Source organism: Lissotriton vulgaris, chromosome 11 (assembly GCF_964263255.1).
Source record: "Lissotriton vulgaris chromosome 11, aLisVul1.2, whole genome shotgun sequence".
Lineage (NCBI taxonomy): Eukaryota > Metazoa > Chordata > Amphibia > Caudata > Salamandridae > Lissotriton > Lissotriton vulgaris.
This window is the reverse complement of record NC_141699.1, coordinates 645,053,523-645,074,648: the sequence shown is the minus strand read 5'-3', so window position 1 is coordinate 645,074,648 and position 21,126 is coordinate 645,053,523.

Here is a 21,126-nt window from a genome sequence, read left to right as displayed (position 1 = left end):
GGAAACACGAGTTGCAGGCATCAAAGGGGACGTGCTTAATGAATGCACAGCTAAGACAATAGAGCAGCATGGCAAGATGAGCCTCGTGTGAGGCCATCTGCCTTACAGTGCCATCCCCCTCATCATAAAGACACCTCCAAAGGACACGTGTCTTCCGCAGGAGCTTGGGAATCCCAGGGTCGCGAAGCGGACAGCGTCCGTTCGCTGGCTACTTGAGGGCAAGAAACAAAATGGATGCCGTATCTAAGATGGAACCCGTGGGTTCAGATGAAGAAACCCACGAAACAAACGAACAGTTCAGGTTAGCACAGCGTAAACGCGTACACCCACTAAACTCATCATTTGCGGTTCATAGATACCAGACTCGACCATATTCGTGCGAGTCAAAAACACCACTTACAATTGTCACGGAACCTCAGACGCTCCTTTTGCCCTCATGTAGGCAAGCACTAGTCGGAATCATAATCGATCTCGATATTCATCAGACCATCCAGATGCTGCTGTAACATAATTCTATCCATCAATGCTTCCTTGGTAACAGGCGGCTGCCTTATACACGTCGTAGCACAGAGGCCACATAAAGCAGGACCACACTGCACACAAAGACAACACGTGAACAGGAATGCTACAACAACCCCGATGATCATCAGAATCTTCCAACCCCAAGTCGACATTAGGCCCCAAAACCACCCGAGTAACGTCCAATCCCCTACGTCCACGTGTATGGACTCGGAGATCTTATGCAACTTCGAGATGGCTTGATAGACAGTCGGAGCGTTGTCTGGAATGAATACACAACAACTCGAATGGATCACTCTACATACTCCACCTCGATCTGCTAAGACAACGTCTAAAACCATACGATTTTGTAACGTCATCAACCGTTCCGCCTGAAGTTCTGCTGTAATGTTGCCAAGGGCACTGGCAGTGATATTAGCTGTCGATTCCACTACTCGAGTCAATTGTCTCAGGTTCCTACTATTGATCATAGGACCCCAAAATGGAAAGAAACCCTTGAAAAAGTCTCCTGCCTCTTGACCGGCAGTGTCCTCTTCGCTAATCACGCCCCTCACAATTCTAGTCTTGTGATAATCAGCGGTGACTGTAAAAGTCGGAGGCAACAAGTTTGCGATATAACAGGTGCCCACAAAGTCAAGGGGCAACCATGTATATGCACGGTCATAACAGACAAAATACGTACCCTTGGCAGTCAGGAGAACAGGGGAAGAGAGCATTGGTAAGACATACGTCTCAGAGCAAACACTCTCTCCAAGGTGAGCCCTCTGATTTCGGCCACGGCCTTTTAGACAGAAATTACCAAGGTGGGGTACGACCCATATTGGAGACGAGCTCCTAAGCTGTCGCTCGCCCACGAGCGCACTATACTCAGCCTCACTAAGATCCCTATAGGCTCGTACCTCTTCCTCTGGGATAAGCGACGGCTCATAGCTATCCCTATCTAAATCTGCAATCGCTATTGCCAAAGACTTATGGTACGGACCAGGACCAAAGTGTGGAGGACGTGGCTCTCGATTGGGGTAAGAATCTAGTGCACTTCGAAACATTGTTTGCAATGCTCGAGCTGAACCCTGGGAACTATAAGGGAGGACCAAGTATGGAATTCCCTTATCGGTGGTATGTGGCATTAACCCACACACCCAACAATTGGTAGTGTTCCCCACTAACTGATGCTGATGAAGGAGCTGAATGAAGGAATTGTTCATGAATTCCGCACGTCTAACCTGCTCATGTTGGGGTAAGATGTGGAAGGAATGAGGAGAAACAGTGGAGGTAGGTTTAGGTTCAGAAGTGGGGGTAGGTAAGGCAGAAGGCAACAATGACTGTATCATGTAATACACCCCACCCACCAATAACGAAGAAACAGTTAAGAATAAAAGGAACACCTGAAACATGAAGCATTTTGTGTGTGCAATTCTACGCAACTCGAATCTTCTAGCCTGAGCCTTTTCCATGTCCATCAGCTTCGAGAAAACCATCCTCTAAAACCGTCCGCTACGTTTTTGACGCACTTCGTTCTGTGTAGCAATAGTCAATCCCCAGGAGTTCCTAGGAATCGACGGTCTCCGACCTAGTGTCAAGACCTACTAACCAGAAGGAAGTACCCGCGCGGCCTTACGGTTCACCCGGATGTAAGGTATGTTTAATCAACAGTATGTACAAAGTCTGCTAGCTGTGGAAGCAAAACACATATGTGGAAAAGACTCAAATTTACAAAAAATCACCAATACATATAGGTGTGTTCAACTGATCAGTGATAATGGGGTAACTTAAAGGTCCAGGGGAGAGAGCAAATATTCAATCTTTATTAGTCTTTTTAGGGTTGGAGCGGAGAAAATATCGGCTTCTCCCAGGACGTGTCTGCTCGTCAAACAATTGGTCCGATGATGGGACAGAGTTCTGTTGATCAGTCAATTGTTCAGATCTTGAGCTTTGCGATGACAAATGTTCAACAATGTCGTTCTGCTGCACTGAGGGCTCTCCGACAGGCTGAGCGTCGCTAAAAGGGACGAAGGTCAGCAACGTTTCTGTTTCAGACGAGGCAATGCCCTTTCTCACCCACGAGTCTGCTGATAAAGGTATAGGTACCTTTTTAGTATGGATGGCATGCACCCAGTTTTTACGTCCTTCCAAACGAACAGCAGTCCTCGTGGCAAGGAGCACTTGGTGGGGTCCAGTGAAGCGGGGCTCAAGGTTGCGCTTCCGTCCAAAGTTGCGTGTTACCACCCAGTCTCCAGGCTGGAGCTGGTGACCTGGACCCTCCGTCTGCGTCGGCAGTGCTTCAAAGACCTGTTGGTGAATTAACCTCAGTTTAGCAGTCAGATCATGAAGATAATCGATCAACATTGGATACTCAAGATCAGAAAACACACCGGTCTAGGGACCCCCCAAACATTCGCAGGACGGCCGAACACTATTTCGTAGGGACTAAGCCCTATTCGGGAGTGTACAGTCGCCCTAGTTGACAAAAGAGCTAGAGGCAAAGCGTCAGGCCACGAGAGACCAGTCGTAGCCTGAATCTTCGCTAACTTCAATTTGAGGGTGCCATTGTACCCTTCAACCAAACCCGCCGACTGAGGATGATTGGCGCTATGGAATTTTTTAGTAATTCCAAGGCCCTTACACACACTCTTCATCACACTCCCCACAAACTCACTTCCGTTATCAGACCATACAATCCGTGGCATTCCATACCGAGGAAAGTATTCCTTCAGTAGGATTTTCGCAGTGGACAGAGCAGTGTTATCTTTGAGAGGGTAGGCTTCAATCCATCGGGAGAATGCGCAAACCACAACTAAAACGTACTTCAGGTTGTTGCATCACTCCATATGAATGAAGTCTAGCTGAATCACCTCAAAGGGACATGAAGGGGGAGCAAAATGGCCAGCAGGCGCAGGGGTTCCTTTACCAGGGTTGTACATCATACATATGATACAATTCTTAACCAATCTCTCAGCACACTTAGGAATACTGTCATTCTTCCACACAGGGGACAACAATTTGCAAATACCTTTCGCACTAATATGTGCTAAACCGTGTGCCATCGTCACAACAGCTAGCACATACGCATCCGGCAACATCCATCTCTTATGCTCCGACAAATCGATCCAGCAGCCATTCGCATCCAACTTTCCCGTACTCTCTTTCCACTTCGCCTTTTCAGTCTCAGTGGCCTCATTCTGAATCGCTTTCACACTCTCAATAGTGTCCTCACACATACCAGTCTCTGTAGGCCACCGAACCGAACTCGTCACATACATTCTAGTGCTAAGGTTCCGGGCAGTCTCCTTAGCAGTCTTATCCGCAAATGCATTGCCACGACCAACATCATCTGTCACCTTACGGTGCGCACTACATTTAACAATCGCCACCTGCTCAGGCAATGTAAGTGCATCCAAAAGATCATTCACAAGCTGTCCATGCTGAATCTTAGTGCCATGCGACGTCATAAAACCTCTCTCTCGCCACAATCGTCCAAAACTATGTGCGACGCCAAAAGCATATTGGCTGTCGGTAAACACATTCACCCGTTTCCCTTTTGACAACACACACGCTCTAGTCAAAGCAATCAGCTCTGCCGCCTGAGCAGAATTCTGATTCAATCTCGCAGTTTCCACAACCGTACTCAATGTTACCACAGCATACGCAGTCGTTACATCGCCATTCGGCAACTTAAAACACGACCCCTCCACATACAAAGTCCCATCGGGATCTTCCAAAGGAGTATTTTTCAGGTCCACACGACCTTTTGTTTCTTCCTCCATTCGTAAGTAGCAGTCATGAGGTGCTACTTCGTCTGATTCCATACTAATTGGCAACAAAGTCGCCGGATTCAGAACATTGCAACGTTTTATTTGAATGTGACTTGCCAAAAGCGTCAACTCGTACCCAGACAACCTTGCACTCGTCAGATGTTGGGTTTTCGTACGATTCAAAAGAGTGTCAACTGCATGCGGAACCATCACCGTAAGCATATTATCCATGACCAATCCTGCAGATTGTCGGATGGACACCGCAGCTGCCGCTGTTGCTCTCAGACAACTCGGCAATGCTCCAGCTACCGGGTCCAAGGTCGAGGAAAAATATGCACATGGATGCTGCTTACCGCCGAATTGTTGCGTCAAAACACTCAACGCACAACCTTCCCTCTCGTGAACGTATAGTGTAAACGGCTTACTGTAGTCAGGGGTACCTAACACAGGAGCCGAACACAACGCGTCACGTAGTTCAGAAAAACTTTTCTGACATTCTTCCGTCCATGGCAAAGGAGTTGGAACATCCTTGCACGTAAGAGCCACCAATGGCTTTGCTAGCAATGAAAAATTTGGAATCCATTGCCTGCAGTATGACGTGATACCTAAAAAGGCACGCACATCTCTCTGAGTTGTTGGCACAGTCATTCGAGCAATTGCTGCAATTCTCTCTGGGGTCAACCTTCTTCCCTCCTTTGACAATAAGTGACCTAAGTAGGTTACTTCTTGGCAACAATATTGCAGTTTAGAAGGTGACACCTTGTGATGTAAGTCACAGAGATGTTGCAACAACGACACCGTAGCAATTTTGCAAATGTCCTGAGTATCTGCAGCCACCAATAAGTCATCGACATATTGGATCAAGGCCGCACCGGCCGGCAACACAAACGCATCAAGTTGACTCTTCAAGGCTTGACTGTATATTGATGGACTCTCACAGTAGCCCTGAGGAGCACGTTTGAACCTAAAGCTGCGACCACCAAGGGAGAAACCGAAAAGGTCTCTACTCTCCTCAGCAATCGGAATGCTGAAAAACGCATTCTTCAGATCGATCACTGAGAACCAAGATGCAGAAGCCGGAATCAGAGTCTGTAGAGCCGTAATGTCAGGCACCACAGGGAACTGAGGAATCACAATTTTATTCACCTCCCGTAAATCAATAACAAAACGATAAACAGGAGGCTTAGGCGGATCAGTGCGCTTCAGAATCGGTAGCACAGGGCTATTGCACACGTTTCCCTGCGTCTCCTCAATGACGTCTTTCTCAATCAAATCATAGATGATTGCTAACAGTGCTCGTTCACCATCAAGGGAGATACGATACTGGGGAATACGTGGCAAGCGCACATTAGATTTCAAATGAACAACATAAGGGGAGATATCAAGCAGGCCCACGTCATTGGGACCTGTAGCCCACAAAGATGCAGGAAGGGAACTCAATTCCGGTGGAAGCTTGTCGAGGGACAAGTACATAGGAGAGATAACTTTCTCACCCAATGTGAGCTTTACCCCCGCAGGAGAGCAATACAAAGTCGCATACAGACGTTTCAACAAATCCAGGCCTAACAGATTCTCACCACAACCAGTAGTCAAAATCAAGGGAGCTTTCAGCTCACGAGGCCCAATTGTAAGGGGCAAAGGGCACGAAACCGGATTGCTAACAGGGGCGCCAGAGAATCCAACGGAAACATTTGTTAAGCCAGACAAAGGTGCGCCAGGGAGTTTCGAATGCATGAAGGAACTTTTCGCTGCAACAGTGTCCAACAGAAAAGGCTCAACAACGCCCGAGGTGACAACTGCGACTTAAGGCCCTCTCTGATCGACCGGAAATGATACTACTCCCTCTCCTTGTCTATGGCTGTCCTAGTAATTACCATTGTCGATGTTGTGATCGACGTAATAATCGTCTACATTGTACTGAGCAGATCTGCTTTGTGATGATCCACGCTGATCAAAACAATTGTTAGAATCTGAAGAATTGTTGGAACGATCAGTTTGAACACCACGACCCCTGCCACGTGATGCTGGTTGAGGACCGCTACGACCTCCTCTAGATGAATTACCACTGTTTCGATCACGCAAGACTGGACAATCGAATTTCAGATGACCCTCGTTCCTACAATAGGCACACTGATTGTACCCCAATGAAGATCTCTCAGAAGAGGAGTCATTTCGGGATTGTGACCTATTCGACTGAGACTGCGATCGATTCCGCTGTTGCGAATCGTTCTGATTCGAACGTGGAGGATACGCTTGCTGCAACAGCACTTTCGTTTTGAGCTCTTTCGTCTTTTTATCGGCACGATCATTTTCCTCTTTCTCTCTATTCTCATAATATTGGGCCGTAGCCAATATTTGAGCAGAAGTAGAAACAGCCCACGCACTCTCAGAATTTCTTAATTTGTTGCTTAAGTCCGGTAACAAATTAGACACAAATTTGTCCACGAACAACCTCTGACCTCCCTCAGTGCCCATATCCTGACCACTATGATCGATGAATGCCTCCTCAAATCTCGTAAAGAAATCAGAGACACTCTCGTCCTTCTTTTGTTTGCAAGCGGACAACTTGTCCCAATTCACCTTCATAGCTGGCATAAGCGTCTTCATAAGAGTGATTATTCTCTGAGGGAGATCGGTAATGAGCTGTTCAGGCTTAGCCCCACCAATTTGACGGGTGTCTGCTGCCACAAGAGCAGGCCAGTCACCACCTAGCTCGTTTGCATGATTTTCCTGACGAATCTTCGCCCATACCGGTTGCGGTACGACGTTACCAAACAACATATCGATGTCGGCAAGATTCATTATCGTAGCATCCACTAACTGAGACAATTCTTTATAGTACCCCGCAGGATTTTTGCGAGGGTCAGGCAAAGATTGCTTTACCTGCAAAACTTCCGATCGTTTCCACGGAAGATGTATCCATACTCTCTGAAAGTGTGGCAGAATCGGCGGAGCAGCGCCAGGGTTACCTGGCATCCACACTGGTGGAACTTCGCGCATGGGATACTGACCAGGCGCTTCTAGTGGTCCCTCAATATCTTCTACAAACAATGCTCGAGGCATTATAGAGGGACGAAAAGACAGCAACTGCTCGACAGCACGTCGAACATTGCTACCCACTATCATTCCGCTCGCAAACTGAAGCTGAAGATTAGTTAGAGCAGACATTGTTTCTTCAGACGCATCAACCGATATTTGGTCACGCAAAACCTTGCACATTTCCTCAAACACGAACCTCTGTGTCGGTATATTGAACTGAGAGAACGTCTCAAACACCACACGTGGAGGATTCCTAAGGGGATATTTCATCCAAGCCATCGCCATGTTATACAGACAGTCACGTTCCCTACTACCGGGAAGCTGACTTCGCCTTTGGGGACCATCGGAACCAGCGGACTCAAGAATCGGTCCAAGAGAATTGAAGAAGTTAGAAGCAACAGAAGGGACACGACGTCCAGTAGACGGGGTAGTAGAGTAACCCAATGGGGTAACAAGAGAAGTATCAGAAACAGAGGGAACAGCAGGAGAAACCAGGACAGTAGAGGCAGCGGGAGCAGGAGTATGAGGAAGTACAAGCGGAGGAGCAGTAGGGACAGAAGCAGGCAGAGGAGCAGGAACAGTTGGAAACACAGGAACAGGAGCAGGTTGGGGAACAGGGACAGGGGGAACCACAGGAGCTGCGGTACCCTGTACATACGGAGGTGGTGACTTCATGAGATAGGACATTAAGGGGTCCTCTGTAACTTCCTCCTTCTTATCCGTATTTGCCGGTAAAGCGGGATAGCACTTATCTATAGACATGCGCTGCAATCTATCGAAAACTTCCTTTTCCTTTTCCTCCTTATCTCGCTGGAACTGCTCTGCGTTTCTTACCGTAGTAACAATACCTTCTCTCTTATTACGTTTAATCTGTTTGATTTCTCTCTGCTTGGCTTCTTTACGCCACAACCGAAAGGAATCAAACATGGCCGGCCTTGCTTTTCTTTGAAACAACTTAGCTTCAAGGTTATCTAAAATCGGAGTATCGAAACTACCATGAGGTGGCCAACTAAGGACACCGTCTTTCTTAGTGTATCGAACCCAACACTCATTGAATGTAATCGGACCTAATCCGTGCTTACTGTACAGCTCATAAGTTGGAGTTCCAATCGGAGGTATCGGACACGAGTCCTCCAATCGGGAATCCGTACCACAACTTCTAAAACAACTGAACAAAGTACTACAGCTAGGGATCGTGCACACTAACTGAGTTTCACAAACGTCAAGGGTTATAGGATCACAATATCCCTACAAAGAGCAAAACCCTCGGTTTTTGGCGACTGCAGACGTCAAATATCACAACAAAGAACAAAGTACCAAGAACCACAAATGCAATGGAACCATGCAACGACTAAGCACCCACAACAAAGGACTCTGGGAGCGACCCACAAATACTTAACTCAAAGATCGATGGCGTCACCAGGAAGGCCCGTCTATCGTCTCGCTGTACCAAGGTCTACGCCAGGCGCCAAAACAGGTCTACAGTCAGGGCAGCAGTCCGTCGCAGCCATCAGGAGGCGGGGATCTTCGCGGAAAAGTCGTCGGGCCACTTGTTTCGACAACAGGATCGATGAAGCGGGGTGCACCTTCCCTCGGAGATTTCACACGAAGTTCCTCACGATCGTCGGGCTTTGGACCGGTACCACTGATGCAGCCCCACGTGGGCGCCAACTGAAGGACTGGGTTCTGCTAAGACCCAGCGGTGCCAGGGATAACACCTGAAACCTTCCTGGGTAACCTGTTCCGGCGTAAAAATGACAGAGACACGGGACACTTCCGTCGGCGCCAAAGATTTGAGGTTTATTACTGCAGGGAACACAGAAGTCACAAGAAGTACAACACGTGTAGGTTCGAGGAGTCTGATTCGAATTGTATCTGTGGATCGCTCTTCTTATACAGTTTTCCAGCATAGGATAACATGGTGCACAAAGGTTTACAACTTGGTTCCCATCGTAAAAGGCAAAAGGGGGTCGCTTTCATGTATTCAGGGCCCGGAACATAATCACAGTAACATTTGGTAGTTCCCAACTGTAAAAACGCATCTTCCCACCATAAGTACATTCCAATCAGTAGTAAACGAGTCGAGGGAGAGACAGAAACAGATGCAGAGGAAGATGAGAACAGTGAGCAGATCGAAAAGGGTGTAAAAGGGGAGGTACCAGGAAACACGAGTTGCAGGCATCAAAGGGGACGTGCTTAATGAATGCACAGCTAAGACAATAGAGCGGCACGGCAAGATGAGCCTCGTGTGAGGCCATCTGCCTTACAGTGCCATCCCCCTCATCATAAAGACACCTCCAAAGGAAACGTGTCTTCCGCAGGAGCTTGGGAATCCCAGGGTCGCGAAGCGGACAGCGTCCGTTCGCTGGCTACTTGAGGGCAAGAAACAAAATGGATGCCGTATCTAAGATGGAACCCGTGGGTTCAGATGAAGAAACCCACGAAACAAACGAACAGTTCAGGTTAGCACAGCGTAAACGCGTACACCCACTAAACTCATCATTTGCGGTTCATAGATACCAGACTCGACCATATTCGTGCGAGTCAAAAACACCACTTACAATTGTCACGGAACCTCACTGTGCGTTGTCATGGTAAGTGTATATTATCGCTCTTGCTTGGTGCTTTCTGTAAGGGGTTGGCTCCCCTGCGTTTTGGTCTATCCACCCCTCTCCTGGTGCCTCCCTGTGTGCCCCGTCTGGACTGTCTGCAATGCGTGATGGCTGGGAATGTGTGTCCGTTGAGAATGTAAGAAGTAGAGAAAGAAAGAAAAAAGGAATATATGGTGAATTTGAATTTGAATTTAAAATTTGAATTTTGAATTTAAAAACATTTGTATAGCGCACTTCTACCATGCGGTTTCTTGTCGCTTTTGGATTGTGAGGAGACAGACAGGAGCGGAGGGAGTTTAGGCATTATAGGCCGGGAGAAGAGCAAAGTTTTGAGACCTTTCCGGAACTCGATGTAGGAGGGTGTCATACGGAGTTCCGTCGGGAGTGAGTTCCAAAACGCAGGAGCGAGCACTGCAAATTTTGTTCCGCCCGCCTTTTTCTTACTAAAACGGGGGGTAGTTAACAGGGCCTGATGGGTGGATCGAAGCTCTCTTCCTGGCGTGTGGGGAGTGATGGCGGAGCAGATGAATTCCGGGGCGGTGCCCATTTTGTTCTGAAAGGTGGTACAGCCAAGCTTGAACAAGGCTCGCTCTTTCACCGGCAGCCAGTGCAGGGCCTGCAATAGGGGAGTGGCTCGATGGAATTTAGGCAGGCCGTGAATCAGGCGAGCAGCCTGGTTCTGCACTAGCTGCAAACAGCGAATGGCGTAGGCTGGGGCGCCATTGTAGATGATGTTCCCATAGTCAAGGCGCGAGAGCACCATGGCCATCACTATGATTTTTAGGGCAGGTAGAGAGAAAAAGCGAGAGATCTTCCTAATGATTCTGAGGGAAAAAAAACAGGAGAAACAACCGAATTGACCTGTGAGTGAACGGAAAGTGAAGAATTCAGGGAAATACCAAGGGTTTTGACCTTGGGGACTGGGAGCGGGGGGACACCAAGTGAAGAGGGCCAGTGGGAAGGGGACCAAGGACTGGAACCACCTCCGGTCAGGACTAACTCCGTCTTGTCCGGGTTGAGTTTGAGGTGGTTGCAGTTCATCCAGTCCTGGATGAACAACATAACGGATTGGACGTTCAAGGAGGATGAGGAAGAATGGGAGAGGTTAAAAATTAGCTGGAGGTCGTCGGCGTAATTGAACACCGTGACCTCAAGCTGCTGTAACATAAAAATAAGGGGGTAGATGTATAAATTAAACAAAAGAGGGGAAAGTGAGGAACCTTAGGGGACTCCACATACAACCTTACGAGAGGCAGCGGTGAAACCAGCTAGGTGGACCGCCTGAGCCCTATCACTCAGGAAGGACTTAAGCCAGGCGAAGGCTAGGCCCTCTATGCCCGCCGCCTTGACACGGGTAAGGAGGATGGAGTGGTCCACCGTGTCAAAAGCGGCGGACAGATCTAAGAGGATGAGGGCCTGTGGGAGGTTGGTATCAATGCCCTCGCGTAGGCTGTTCATCACTGAGATCACCACCTTCTCCGTGGAGTGGAGGGGGCGAAAGCCCGCCTGCCGGGGGGAGAGGCAGTGGTTGGTTTCCACGTAGGTGCTCAGGGTGCTGGTTGCATGGGTTTCTAGAACCTTGCCCAGGTAAGGCAGAAGGGAGATGGGGCGGTAATTGGAAGGGGATGAAGGGTCGGCACCGGGCTTTTTTAGGATAGGGATAACTGCCGCAAATTTGTGAGCAGTGGGGACCACTCCGGTGTTGAGTGAGTCGTTCAAAAGTGTGAGGGGGGGGTAGGGCAGTATAGGAAGATTTCTCTCAGAATGTGAGCAGGGGCAAAGTCTAGGGGGGAGCCTGACTTTACCTTTTGGAGCAGGGGGAGAAGTGTAGCCTTAGTCAGGGGGGGAAGGAGGTGAGTTTGGAAGTGATAGCAGGAGGGGAGGGGTTGGTGAAAGTGGGGGAAGGGGGAGGGATATTAGCCTTAATCTTTGCGACTTTATCAACGAAGAAATCGTTGAGTGAGTCGCAGAGCGGTTGGGAGGGGGGGGATCGAGGCCGTGGCTCTGTTGGATGAGGCAAGCTCGTGTACTGTAGCAAAAATCTCTTTGGATTGGGATTCTGCTGCCAGTATCCTGTTTGAATAGAACAGGGTCTTGGCATCAAGGATGCCTTGTTTATATGCCTTGAGCACGGAGAGATAAGTAGTTTTTTTGGCGGGGCAGTATTCTCTTCTCCATGCACGCTCTGCTCTGCGTGCGGCCAGTTTCTTCTCCTTGAGGTCAGGGGTGAACCAGCGATTAGCAGCATGGGCTCACTTGACCGCGATCCGTCTCAAAGGAGCAAAGTCGTCGCCTGCCCGGGTCAGCCAGCCGTCGATAGTGGTCAGCTGGTCCGGGGCGGCGAGGCCTGAGAGGTCGGGGCAGGAGTTGGCTAGGGATGAGCAGAAAGATGGCATATCTGCCTTACCCCATTTTCTGACCCAGGTGTTCTTGGGAAGGGGGGGTTTGGACGCTGGGGCTAAAGCGAGAGAGAAAGAGATTAAAAAATGGTCCGACCAGGAACAGGGGGAAATGATAAGGGGAGTAGTGGGAATATTCAAGGTCCAAACCTGGTCTAGCGAGTGGCCATGCACGTGGGTAGGGCTATGAACAAGGGGAGTGAAATTGAGGCTGGTCATAAGATTGGTGAATTCTTTGGAAAGGGGGCTTTCGGCAGGATCGTTGGGCCAAAAATTGAAGTCACCCAGCACCAGCACTGACGAGTTGTTAACAACCAGTGTAGCAAGAATGTCCTGGAGGCTGGAAACAAAATTGGGTGTGGGGTGGGGGGGGGCGATAGATGAGAACAGCGGTAAGGGGGGCCGAATGAGAGCTAGCACGAATTATTAAGCAGTCAACTTCGGAGATGGGGGGAGAGGGAAGGATTTGAAAGTGGGAGTCAGTATGGGCTACCAAGGCTACTCCACCGCCTCTCCTACCCTCCGGTCGATCCGCTCGGATGATGGAATATGAGGGAGGAAGTGCGGCGAAGACGTTGGGTAGGGAGTCCGCCTTAAACCAGGTCTCTGTTAAAAACAGGAGATCCGGATTGTGGGTGTCGAGATAATCGAATAGCTCATGCTGATGACTGACTGCTGACCTGGTGTTAAGGAGCACAGCAGTGGTGTTATAAATCGGCATGTGGGGGACAGGAAGAGGGGAGTGAATGGGGGTAACAGTGCGAGACAGGGAGGAACAACTTGGTGTGGCGGCAGGTGGAATAGCCGGAGGTCTCGTAAGGAGACTTAGGTATTGCAACAAGTTGGACACAGTAGGACTGATGGTACCTGGGGTCCAATGGGAAAGAAGGTCAAGGGATGAATATGACAGCGGTAGGACATTAGGAGGTGCCCCTTGCCCCGGCCTGCCGCGGACGGGCGCAGACGGGCTGGACTCTGGCGTGACTCCGGCGAGCCTACGGCGCGCCCGCTGCGCTCGTCCGCTGCGCTGACACATGGGGGACGTTTAAATGGAGGAGCAGCGTGGGGGGAGTGGCGTGGGTGGGGTTGGGCGAACCAGCCCGATCCAAGATGGCGGCCACTACCGCTAGGAGCCTAGGATGTTGTCAGCTGCCAGCCAGCCCCGCTGAGCCCCTAGAAAACAAGGTAGGAAGTTAGGGGTACCTGTTGATTTTCAGTGCAGGTTAGACACAAAAGAAACGCAATTTAAAAATTAATGCGTGTTGCCGCTTTTAGTCAGCGTGACAGCGCGCTAAAACCAGAATGCTCAATCGCAGCCCTCAGCTCCTGCAAACAAGCCCACTGCCACCGGGCTGCTCGCAATCGCTGGGGAGACTGAGGATCACTCCTAAATGGAGGAGCAGCGTGGGGGGAGTGGCGTGGGTGGTCGATACTAGCCTACCGCCCCTGCCCCCAAACCCCCACCCCCATCCCTCCCTCCCCCCGCATTTCGAAAATTGGGCGTGCAACAGCAAAGTTCCCTCCCCCCACTCCTCCCACAAGGGTTTCCAGTTGTCTACGATATTTGCCCCGGGCTTGACCCGGGATTATCAGTAAAGGATAGACATTGTGTCCGTGCGGAAGATGATGCTGTGTTGGGCTCCCACTCGTCCCAGGGTGGCTGAGGTAGGCGTTCTACCTTGAGGTAGTGTCAGTTTGCAGAGTCAGTGACTGGGTCCACCCCGGGATGGGGGAACGTCTTCTTTGTGAGTTCATGTTCTAGATAAAGGCTATACAGTGAGGTAGGGTGTTACTTGAGGTAGAAACATAGATCATGTGCTTGAGTTCTTTTGTGTGCATGGTTATTGTCCATTGCAGGCCTGGTCAGTTGCACTTGTGTTATCCGATGATGCTCTTCTCTTCGCAGTCTCTGTGCGTTGCGACTCCATGTCCTCCACCGGGGGGTAGCGTAAGTGTCTTCTCAGTTCTCCCAGGTCGTCGAAGATCAGTGGGTGCCCCTTGTCCACGATTCTCAGTCTTGCCGGGCCTGCAAAGCTGAAGGTGATATTGTCCTTCCTCATTCTGTCTCTCAGAGCTAAGAAGCCTTTCCTTGTTTCGACTGTTTGGCACAAGAAGACTTGGGTGATTATATTTTGGTATCTTTCCACTTTAGTGTTTGGTTCTTCCTGGCCACTGCAAATATTGCCTCGGTCTGCTGTGATATGAGGGGTCTGCAAATAATCGGGCGGGGGCCACGTGCGCTTTGGAGTTTCATCACTGGTACTCAATAGGCCTTGTCTAATTCGAAGTGTTTGTCAAAGCTGAGACCTGTGATATGTGGGGTGAGCTCCTCTAGGAGGGCTGAGCAGGATCTGGGTTTGTCCTCTTCCCCTTCTGGTATGCCGAGAAGTCTTATGTTGCCTCTTCTTGTGCGGTCGTCTTGCTCAGCCAGCTGTTTCTGTAGGCTGTAGGTGGCTTTGGAGACTGACAGCAGGGCTCTGCTAGATTGCATCTTGGCGTCCTCGATCTCGCTGATTCTCACTTCCGCTGTGTCAATCCTGGTGTTTGTATTGTGTTTGTCTGCTCTAATGGCTGCTAGCTCTAGTTGCATGTTGTTGATTGTTTGTTTGGTGGATCTAGCAACCTCATTGCCTTCATTGACTTTCCTGAGGATTGTGCCCAGAGTTGTGTCACTTTTGATCTTCAAGGGCGAGTCAGGATTGTTTTTGTATTTCTTTACTTCGTTGGCTAATTTCCCTTCTTGGTTAGACATCTCGCTGAGGCACCGTCTGGCTAGGTAGCTGTCCAATCTGCCGCCCTTACGTTGTGTGGCCGAGCTCGAGTGTTCTCCTCTTGGACCCGGTGTGGCTTTGCTCGTGTGCTGGCGGTCTAGTCTGTATCCGCTAGGCTCTCGGATGGCCCTTGTCCTTGTTTTTGCTCCCGCCAGTTCCGCTTGAGGGTGCTAGCTGAGGTATTCTCGTTCTATGCGTGCCCACTTGCTGTTTATTGGCCAAGGTGGCTCTTCTTCTCCACACTTTCGGGTTTGCTTCCCCCTCGGTGCGCTCTGCTTGCTGCTGCTGGGCTGGTGTGTTAAAACGTTCCTCTGCTGGTGCAGAGCTAGCCCTTGTTTGTGTCTGCTCCGCTTTGTTCACCGATTTAGTGGCCTGGGATTGGTGTCTGCTGTGCGGGGTGGTTGCTGCCATGTGCGCCTTCAGTTTCATATTCGCCGTGGTTACGTTGCCCTAATCGCCATGGTTCTGTTGTCGTTTACACCCACCGGGCTGATCTGCCTTTGTTCGCCGAGCTTGTCGCATTGAGTGCGTTTGTGCTGGCCAAGATGGCTGCTGCCAGTGTGCACCTTCAGTTTCGTATTCCCCATGGGTCTGTTGCTGTAATCGCCATCTTTTTGTTGCAGTTTCTTACTTTTCTTACTTTGCGCCTCCTGGGCCGGACTGTTAGCTGCTTCCCTCCTATGTGCAGGCGCTCGTTTTGCCTTCTACACTTGTTCGCCTACTTTGATACTTTGGGTGGGTATGTGCTGGCCCTGGTGGCCGTTGCCTGCGTGCACCTTCAGTTTCGTATTTACCGTGGTTTTGTTGCCATAATCGCCGTGGTTCTTTTGTCTTTCCTAACGTTTGCACCCACTGGACCGATCTGCCTCTGTTCACCGAGCTTGACGCGTTGATAGCGTGTGTGGTGGCCAAAATGGCTGCTGCCAGTGTGCACCTTCAGTGTCGTATTCGCCATGGGTCTGTTGCTGTAATCGCCATCGTATTTTCCGTTTCTTACATTCCTTACTTGCGCCCACCGGACCTGACTGTTAGCTGCTTTCCCACTTTGTGCGGGCGCTCGTTTTGCCTTCTGCTCTTGCGCTTACTTTGTCGCACTGGGTGGGTCTGTGTGGGCCAGGGTGCCTACTTCCTGTGGACACCTTCAATTTCGTGTGGACGGGTTGACTTGATGCTGGCTAAGATGGCTGCTCCCAGTGCACCTTCAGTTTCGTATTCCCCGTTTTCTTGTTGCCGTTTGATACGTAGTACTTGTTCGCACTCTCAAGGTCGCAGGCTCGCCGGCTTACAGGGCTGTGCTTTTAGATGTTTCCCCTCCGTTTTGTCCCCGGTGTTGCAGGTGCAAATATGTTCTTCTGTGCCTTTTCGCCTACCTTATTGCTTCCGGCGGGTGTGTGCTGGCCAAGATGGCCACTGCCAGTGTGCACCTTCAGTTTTGTTTTGCCCCGATTGCTTATTAGCCTTTTTTAGCGATTTAGTGCTCTCTTCTCGACACACTCTTAGCACTCGCCTGGCTTGGTAGCTCAGGGGGGTGCTCTGTTGTTGGTCCTTCTCACTCTCCTCTTCACGGGCCCGATCTTCCCCTACCAGGGCAAGCACCGGTGCGGCGCCATTTTCTACCCCTCTTCGCGTCTGTCTTGGTCTTGTGTTGAAGACCGTTTCTTGGCATTGCGGCTCTCTTTGGCTGTGGTGGGGTACCTCAGTCTGTGCTCCTGATATTCTGACGTCCATGCTTGTAGTATGGCTGTTACGATGATTTAGTTTTGCTCAATAAATCGCTGTTGTTTCCCTCGGGTTGAAGGAGGTAACGGACTCAGGCGCCCGTCCTCATTTTGACAAGTTTGCATTGAAGATCCCGCTTTTCCCAAAGAATTTTTAGGAACTTGATGTCTTCTGTTTACCAGTGAAAATAACTGTAGCTAAGCAGAATGCAATTTAGAGCAGGAGCACTATTAAAAGCAGATGCACACATTTATTGCTATAGTGCAATGATAAATGTCATGTTATTACTATCGTGAAATGTAATTCGACTTGAGAAAGGTGATTTACCGTCTCACAGAATGCATCCTACAATGACTTGGCAAAGGAAACTTGTTCTGCTTAAACAGGGTGGATAATTTCAGGGAGTAGTAATTGGTGCATTGGTGACCCATAAACTCCAATTCCATTCCAACAAAAATGGTGATTCACAACACATTTGTTTAGCTTAAGAGCAGATGATACAACTCAGAAGACACTGAAAACGTCCCTTTTTTCACAATGACAATACATAAAATATAATTTCCTACATTTAGACCAAAGCGACTCAGGTTTCAGGAGATGATGATTAATGTTCACCAAGTACGTGGTAGTAGGAACTGCAATTCTTATTAGTGGTGTGGGACAAATGACTAAGGTGCTATTGGCTGTATGGAGGTGCCCTTCCCTTCAATAGGGCACTCAGTGCTATGCGGTTTGCGTTTTTGGCATAGAAGGAGAGTTGTAATCCATCCTTCTTTTGTGTTCCAAGAATACAGCGATATAATATAAACAAAATAACAGTTTTCTTGCGAAGGACCTCTATTAAAACCCATTAGCATGAATATCACATTACAAATCCAGTTATTCTCTGCTAATACGCCAACGCAGTGAACGGGCAAGTAGCTGCTACTCCCTCTTTCCCTTGTTCGCATGGGTATCCAGCCAGACAGGGCCATTGATGAGACAGGGGGTGTGGATATGCGGGCTCCACTTGCCTCCAAAGGGCCGAAGGAGGTTGTGGAATGGTAACTGACAGACTACTATCGCCCCTGTCTTCCTCTGCACTGTTTAGGCCACCCTAGGCGAGAGTTGAGCAGCAGGATAGCGGGTCAGTGCAGAGCTGCAGGAGATAGAGGATCTCTCGCTGTGCTGGTAGAGGCTGTGGCAGATCAGCTGCCAAAACTGTGCGTGCTCTCCACTCTATCACCGCAAACAAGGAACGCATCCAAAGGGGTGGGAGGGAAGGCCCCCTGGGTGGTGAGAGAAAGGGGCTGGATCAGGCATTTTCTTGTAATGTTTTAGCTGGAAAAGGAGTTACCAACAAATGCGTAGGAGTGTGGCTGGATGCAGGTATTATTTTCCTATATCTGGAAGAGAACCTGCGAAAGGTGGAAGAGGGACAGAAAATGTCATGTGTTTCTGACTCCTCATGACTCTCTTTCTCTCTGCTCAGCTGCTGTATGGGATTAGTTTAGAGGGTAGGATCAGACTGGCCTATTGGGTAATCTGGCAATGGCAGAAGGGCTGGTCTGACAGGGCAATGTGTGGGCCATAATGTTTTTGGCTGTTGGTGGGTCTGTTTCATAGTCTGGTGGCCCGGTTTCAACTGTTGATTTCCAGGCTATTACCACAAATGTTGCCTGCCGGAAGTACAAATGTCCGCAGGGCAGGCTTCCATACCTTGTGAAATACTAATACGACATTTCTATGCAATTTCCAAACTATCCCAATTTGCAAATATGGACCTCTTTTTTAGCTAACTGATTCACAAATGAAGGGCACTTTTGTTTTAGTGCCCGACCCTGTTTTCTGCCCCGGTCTAATCCTGTTAGAGGATGGTTGGTCGTAGGGGCATGTATATCATAACACTGGAGAGGGTAACTATCAATAAAAGGGAGATGTCTACCTCAATGTTTGAAATGACACAGACAATTTGAGCTTCCTTTTCCCTAAACAGTGGACTCAGAAATATGATACACCTTCCCTCCATCTCTTCGAGTTTGAAGATTAAAATGCATTCTTATTAACACAAGTGTTCACTGTGGTTTATCCACCTCAAAAATCATGGTGCCTGGTACACTGTGGCCTGTGCTGACACTGTCACAGTAACAAACATGCCCTACTAAACTGAGCTCAAGCAGTTCTCTGTACAGGTACTGCCACTGATATCCCACTGCACATGTGTACACTGAACTATCACCCTTCATCCACATATAAAGTGTATATGGAACACAGAAACAACAGTTATACCTTCACAAAGGATGCTGCATGTTTTCCATATTTCTTATCAATAAAGCTGTTTCCAGTTCCCGCACTGCCCCATTACTGGAAAATTGAGCCAGCCTGGGAGGCCTCCTTATCCATTGAGGGGAAGAGGTTGTTGTCTGAGATGGACAGCGCAGAAGTATCTGAGATGGACAACGCAGACGTATCTGAGAAGGACAGCGAAGACTTTGTCAAAAAGCCATGACCATCAGCTTTCCTGGTCTGTTGCCCTTCCTAGTGCTCTCTTGGACTTACAGGGTGCCATCCTTTTAAACTTGGACGGCAGAGCTCCCTCTAGTTCTGCACATATATATAGATACTGTTAGATCTGGGGGTCTCTAGTTGGCAGAGGTAAGTACCTTAGACCAAGTAGGGACCCTTGCTTCTAGTCAGGGTGAAGGAATACACACAGTAGATAACCTCCGCTCTCCTCTAGGTAGCTTGGCGCGAGCAGGCAGGCTTATCCCCAAGGCAATGTGTATAATATTTGCACTCAACACAACAATAATCCCCAATCCACCACAAACTGAGACCACATAGGTAAGTATATTTTATAAAAATATATATAACTTTTATCTGGTTGCAGCAATGTAAATAAGCAGTTGCACGATAATCACTTCAGTATAGCAATGATGTACTTAATCTTAATTGGTGTTTCTAAATTTCAGGAAGTTCTTGAAGCAAATGTCTCGAGTCTCTTTAATCGGCAAAAAGATATGCCAATGATTGTGTGATCAAAACGCTCTCAAAATGAGCCAAGAAACAATGCCAGCGTTTTGTAATGTAAACACTCTTAAAATGAGCAAAGAAACAATGCCAGCGTTTAAATGATATGCCAACACGAGGAATAGGCCCCCAGCGCAGCAATCGCGCCTCACCGAGTGTTTCGGTGACTCCTTTCATGCAGATCGGCCCAGCCTCGCACTCTTGATGACTTTAGGCGCCCCGCGCCTAACAGAGCACACTCGCTCCTTGCCCCGGCCGGTCCCGGTTGCTCTCCCGCCCGCTCTCGACAATCCTACGAGCGGCGGGGGAGGTATGCAGGCACTCGGCAGTTGGGACGGCAGGCCGGGGGCACAGGGGCACTCGCGGTCTCCTCGGCGGGGACGGGTCTCCTCCGGGAAGGCTCTTCGTCGTGCTTCAGGTGCAGCTCCTCCGCCGATGGCCCAATCAGGTCGCGGCTCTGCAGGCGAGCCCTCACAACCACCCGGGAGTCAGCCAACGGCAGTGCAGCTCCCGGGACAACCCACGATGACGAATCTTGAGCGGCTAATCCCTGCACAGCTTCAGTAGTGACGCGACGACGCACGGGCCAATCCCGTCGCGGCGTCAGTGAGGGGGCTCGACTCCTGTGGCCAATGGGAGCGCGGCGGCTTCGATCTCCGCTACCGCAGCTCCCGGTCACGAACACAGCTTGCAGAGGGTGTTTCTGGCCCCGGGCCGCGACGGTGATTTAGCGGCCAGAGATTTTCGGGCCGCAGATCGCGGTCAGCCTGCTTCCTCGCCAGCAGATCGACACGGGGGAATATAAGGCACAGGGAAACACCACGGGTCTCTCCTCACCCCTGAATCTGTGCCGATGAGCACAGCGATCGGTCCTCACAGCGGCAGATTGGAAACACACGCTGGGGCAGGCCACCACACGATTTCCTCAGTAGTTCTTGGCAAAGCTTAGGAACCTTTAACCCTGGGTTCCAAACAGGAGGCCAGCTCTTCTCAGGCCCTTGGAGATTCAATTACAAGACACAGCACACAGCAAAGTCTTCTTAGGTCAAGCAGGCAGGGTCACAGCACACAGCAAAGTCCCTTTCTTCTCCTCTCCTTCAGTTGGACAGCAGGATAGGTCAGCCCTTAAAGCACACAGCAAGGCAATCTTCCAGCAGCTCCTTCAGCAGTCCTTCTTCTGGCAGAGGTTCTTCTTGATTGTAGAATCTGATTTTCTGTAGTCAGGGGTCCTTCTCTTATACCCCAAAAAGGCTTTGAAGTCCTTTGAAGTCTTTTGAAGTCTTTGTGCAAAGGGGGCCCTGAGCCC